Below are 5,792 nucleotides of genomic sequence, written 5' to 3'. Positions count from 1 at the left end.
AGCCTCTCTGCTGATTCTGTAACCTAGTCCCACCTTCTGCAGAAACGAGGACAAACTTGGGTTCTCGGCCTCCGCCTCACCTTAGATGCACAGAGCAGCCTGATTTACTGCAGGGCTCTGGGTAGATCAGCAGTCCCTCTTGCCTGTTCCACTTTTCTACTTCATCTTTTTTTAATTTTTACTTTTGGAAGGAGGTAATTAGGTTTATTTTTATTTTATTTAAAAAATTTTTAATGGAGGTACTGGGCATTGAACCCAGGGCCTCATGCCTGCTAAGCATACACTCTGCCACTGAGCTCTGCCCTCCCTCTCTACTTCATTTTCTTTACACTGCTTTTATCCCTCCCACCTCCTCCTTCCCTCCCCTCCCCTCCTCTCATGAAGCTTCCTTTTCTTCTGGAGAGAAGAAGACGGAGGGAGGGAGAAGCTGGTCTTCCCTCTGTTCACACCCCAGGACCCATTTCCCCTCTATTTAGAACATGGCCTCTTGGGTTCTGGGTTTCATTGTTCGCATTATCTTCTTTGGGTGACTGTGTGGGGTCTGCAACCTCCATGCTTCTCCTGTTCAGAGCATCTCAGCCCTTTTCTCAAATCTCCTTTCCACCCTCTGAACCGTTAATATAATGGGGTTGGACATACTGCGTTTTTCAAAGCCCTTTGTAACTCCATTTTGGGGGTCACCATGAGGCTGTCCTTTACAGCCTGGAGGGAGTGAGGAGGCAGATTGAGAGGAGGGACAGAGACCTGCAGGGAGGGTGGGCACCTTGATCACCAAGGTCTGCCCCAGCCCCTCTGAGGCCTGGCCCTCCTTTCCTCTGCCTCATCCCCCTCCCCACCCAAGGGCCATCCCTGGGTACCGACTGTGACCCCTCGGTGGTCCAGAATATGCTGGTCCAGGGCAAACAGACCACCCCTCAATAGTGGCACACAGAGCATTTAAGTAGATTGGGGGCTACACACACGTTAAATTCGAAAGCATCATTCACTCTTCATTTCACTTGGTCTCACTGGTGCCGTTTGCCCTCTGTGTATGTCGATTAATTTTTATTGTGGTAAAATACACGTAACATAAAATGTGGCGTTTTAACCATTTTCAAGTGCACTGCTCAGTGGCACCAAATGCATTCACGTTGTGCCACCATCACATCCTCCTGTGAATGTCATTCTCCACGTGTACAGTACAGTAAACCATTTCCTGCTTCTGTCAGTCACTGGCGATATTTCTGGAGGTTTAAGTAAAATGGTTCTACAGGAAATAGCTGAAACTGAAGAGAGGTCTTAAGTGGCCGATTCGACGGGCCACTTACGCATCACGACCAGCAGAGGGGGCCGGTGGGCCAAGCCTGGTGGAGCCGCGGCGGTTCCTTCCCCTGCGGCGCTGAACGCAGCGAGGACCCAGCCAGGCGGATGCAGCAGACAAACCAGCATCACCAAACAAGCATCGCGCTGTGTAGGGAACGCTGGGACCAAATGATGGTCGGGTGGGTCACGGAAATTTTGCCCACCACTTTCACAGGTGAGAGAGATCACCAGGGAAGAATGATAATTGTTCCCTCTTTCCCAGAGTCCTTCCTTTTTTGATTGGGGACAGTAAACAGCGTTGTTTGGGTTCTGTAACCTAGATGGGCAGTTCTTGGGGACACCCGAGCTGGGGAGAGAGACCTGCAGTGTATTGCCACCGTTGGTGTGAAATTCAGTTTGAGTTGGAGAAAACAAGAAAGTGGGCAGGGGGTGGGGGTGGGGTGGGGGCGGGGTTTTCGCGTACGGGGAATGGTGTGGGCGTGTCTGTGGGTGCTGGAGTCGCCCCTGCTAAATGCTTCTCCGTGACGCCTGCAGCCGCTCTTCACGTTCCTCAGAGAAGACGCAGCTATCACAGCTTCCAGTCTCCGAGTTCCCAATGTGGGTCCAGCTCTGAGTAACAGAAGGCCAGTCCGTTTGCAGGGAGAGTTTATATAGAAAAGCAATGTTCCCTTGTTGACAGGCAGCTGGAACATTTTAAGCAAATCACCCAGAGTTTAGGGAAGAGTTCTTTAGAAAATGAAACCCTGGCACTTAGAGCCACAGATCAAAATGGATGAGTGGTCTCAACAAAGAAATCAGAAAAGACAAGTCAGTTATTTTTAAACCCGATAACCTAGAATTAGCTGAGAGGATCACTCAACTTACACACAGAGACAAAAAAGCAAAATGCAAGCCCAAACCCCTCGGATCCTTCACAAACTTTTACTGAAAATTAACTCATTACCTAACAGATGACATGCTTTCCCCCGTGACCATTCACTACTCTTCATCCAGAGACAAAAATCACAAAAACAAAACAGACCCCAAACACCCAGCAAACACCAAAAACCTTTTCTGAGTTGCTTTTTATCATCCTTTTGTTGAAGTGCATTTCCAGCTCATCTTGCTTCACTATTAGCAAAAATGCACTGAACTTTGGAATTCTCCTTCTTTCCTCTCTGTCTCACTGGAAAATGAAGTTCTTTATGCAAATTATTGCCTTACGTCTGCCCGTCTTGGGTCTGTGTGATGGGGTCGCTGACATTTCTTTGACCTCCTAGTGGAATAATTAGTTGCTCCAGTTACCAAGCAACAGAAAGTCGGACGACCCAGGAGCAGAGAGTCCTGGGCAGATGCCGTGGAAGGTCGGAATCCACTTCCAAAGAGCCTTCGCCAGACGTGGGGGCAGGGAGCTCCTGCCCCAGGGGCTGATGTCCCCAGGTGGCCAGCTCACCCCCACTGTCCTCGGACAGCACACCGACGGGATGCCAGCCTGCCCATCTTGGGCTCATAAGGCATCCCATATGCAGAATTCAGTGAACTCTTCTGCATTTTCAGTTGTTTAATTTATTGTGGTTAAAAAACACACACATAACATGAGCTCTACCTCTTAAAAAAGTTAAGTGTCCAGTACAGTGTTGTTACTGTAAGTGCTACGTGTCCTACTGCGCACCTCTGGAGCTTTTCATCTCTCACAGCAGAAACTTCACATCCATCGAATCGCATCCCCCGTTCCCTCCTGCCCCAGCTCCCGGGAACCAGCACTCTGCTCTCTGCTTCCGTGAGTCGGACCACTTCGCTACCTCGTGCAAGGGGGACTGTACCGTCTGCCTGCTTCTGTGACTGCTTTATTTCACGTAGCATCAGAGCCGCTCGGAGTACGTGGTCCTAGGAGGAGACAGCACCTGTTCACTTCCCCAGCGTTAGAACCTCAATACAATGAAGTGAGGCTGACCCCTCGCACTGGGGGTGGGGGTGTTTCTGATTGGTGGGTTTTGTGAATCAGACCGCGAAACCCCTAAGAGGAAAAAACACAGCATCAGAAGCATTTTCCTTCTGAATTCTGTCTCAGGAACCTACTAATTTCATAATGTGGCCTTTCAAGGATACCCCGGAGCCGGAGCAAAGAGCATGAAGATGCCAGGTTGTGTAAACCCCCAAATGTGTGTGTGTTTAGGCCCCAGACTCCCAGGCCGTAAAGGCTGCGTCCCAGAGCGCCTGCGGGGACCGTGCCTGGCGCTGAGGTTGTGTGATTATGAGGAGCTCCTAATTATCTTTATACTTTCCTGTATTTTTCAAATGTTCTACACTTGACATTATCTTCATTTTAGCAAATATAAACATGAAAGGATGGGTATGTGTGTGTATACGTGTGTATATGTTGTGTGTGTGTGTACAATGTTCAGGGGCTTGAAAACAGGAGTTATTACATGTAAATCTGCTTGTTCCTACAAGGGGAGAAGTAAACAACTCACTTCTGAGCCTCGCCTGGGTGGCTGATGGGAGCCACCCCGAGGGCTTGGATTCAGCAGGGAGGAATCTGTGCTCGGGAACCGCGTGCTTCAGTCACCTTCCCGAGACTTAAGATCCTTCAGCTGCAATGTGTGAAAATGAGAGCCAAGATGCACTGAGCATGTACCATGTTTCAGACCTGCTAAACATTTTCCCCCATTAATTAAAAAATTTTTTTTTATTTTTATACAGTTGCTACCAAATATTGGTTGTATTCAGTGTTGCATGATACAGCCTGAGCCTGTCTTACCCCTGGCAGTCTGCACCTCCCAGTCCCCACCCCTGTCCTGCCCCTCGCCATCCCTCTCCCCACTGGTGCCCACAAATTTGTTCTCTGTATCTGTGGGTCTTCTTTTATGTTACATTCATTAGTTGTTGTATTTTTCAGATTCCACATATAAGAGATCCCATATGGCATTTATCTTTCTCTGTCTGACTTATGTCACCAAACATGACGCCCTCCGAGTCCATCCATGTTGCTGCAAATGGCAAACTTTTGTCCTTTTTTATGGCCAAGTAGTATTCTGTTGTATATCTATGCCACATCTTCTAAATATTTCATCTTCTTCTTTTTTTTTTACATTTTTTTATTGAGTTATAGTCATTTTACAATGTTACGTCAAATTCCAGTGCAGAGCACAATTTTTCAGTTATACATGAACAAACATATATTCATTGTCATGTTTCTTTTTCACTGTGAGCTACCACAAGATCTTGTATATATTTCCCTGTGCTACACAGTATAATCTTGTTTATCTGTTCTGCATATGCCTGTCAGCATCTACAAATTCTGAAATCCCAGTCTTCTAAATATTTCATCTTCTAAACAATTAATTTTACACCAGGCCTGAGAGGATGGTTCTGTTAACACCCTAGACTTCCACTGCTGAGACAGAGGCACAGAGCATCAGGTGCCCTGAGGAAGCTGCCCAGGGCCCTTGCTCCCACCCACCAGGCCGTCCTGCCCCTCAGGATGGAGTGGCAGGAAACAGGGCACCCCGCAGGGATGTGTAAAACTTGCAAAATAGATGGCACTGGGAGGTCTCTAGAGAACTGGATATCAGAATTAGTTATTTAAAATTTTGATTCTTGTAGCAGAGCCCCCATTCTTGGTATTTGGCAGGCCCGGGGTGAGAAAGCTGCCTTCTTGTGGGATCTGGTTGGATTTATAAGGCTGGCAGATTCTACGGAGACAGTGATTACCTGAACTGGATCTCTTTCAGGGATCACCTCTTGTTCCCGTGGCATGGACTTGGCCTGTGACGATGGCAGTGACAAGGGCCCACCCCCAGGCCATGGGAGAAAGCCTGAAAAAGGCTCAGAGCCGGGGACGTGATTGTGGGAAGGACTCTGAGATTCCCCTTCCCTCTGTGGTCTCCTTAAGGGCGAAGTGCTGATGCTATGTTGGAGCTAAGGTTTAGCGCATGTGTCCCCAGAGCAGGTAACGTAGTGACTGATCTACATCCACATTTAAGAGGGTGGCTGTCTCACTCAGCTTAGGCTGGGTGGCTTATAAACAACAAATTTATTTCTCACAGTTCTGGACGCTGGGAGTCTGAGGTCAGGGTACCAGGATGCTGGGAGTTAAGGGAAACTCTTACTGGTTTACAGATGGCCAGCTTCTTCCTGTGTCCTTACACGGTGGAGGGAGAGCAAAACTCTCAGTTTTCTGGCCTCTTCTTACAAGGCCACTACCCCATTCATGAGGGCCCCACCCTTATGACCTCATGACCTCCCAATAGCCCCACCTCCTAATACCATCACATTGGGATGCAGGTTTCAACAAATGCACTTAGAGGGAACAAAAAGATTCAGGCCATAGCAGTGACTGATAAAAAATCCTCCCAGACACTAAGTTTGGCAGAGAAACCTTGTGTTGATGACTTTAACTAGCAGTTACTCTAGAATAGGAAAGTCAACTTTGTTTCTGTCTGACGTGGACACACACAGACACACAGAACTTACAGTCTTGGGACCTTCAAAAATGGTGGCTAACTGAC

General features: G+C 48.0%; 1 long non-coding RNA gene across 2 annotated transcripts; it reads right to left on the bottom strand.

The window, feature by feature from the left end:
• Positions 1 to 2,863: 2,863 nt before the first annotated feature.
• On the bottom strand, positions 2,864 to 5,483 carry LOC140685733 (uncharacterized). 2 transcript variants are annotated; one of them, XR_012059118.1, is made up of 3 exons: positions 5,394 to 5,483; positions 3,756 to 3,875; positions 2,864 to 3,298 (listed from the first exon to the last, which is right to left on the bottom strand). It is a non-coding gene; the product is annotated as an uncharacterized lncRNA (long non-coding RNA). The 2 variants fall into 2 exon arrangements; XR_012059107.1 differs by having other exon boundaries at positions 4,996 to 5,438.
• Positions 5,484 to 5,792: the final 309 nt, after the last annotated feature.

This window comes from Vicugna pacos, chromosome 1 (genome assembly GCF_048564905.1).
Source record: "Vicugna pacos chromosome 1, VicPac4, whole genome shotgun sequence".
NCBI classification, from domain to species: Eukaryota; Metazoa; Chordata; class Mammalia; order Artiodactyla; family Camelidae; genus Vicugna; species Vicugna pacos.
Note: the sequence above shows the minus strand (reverse complement) of the source record. Positions and strands in the feature narration are given on the sequence as shown.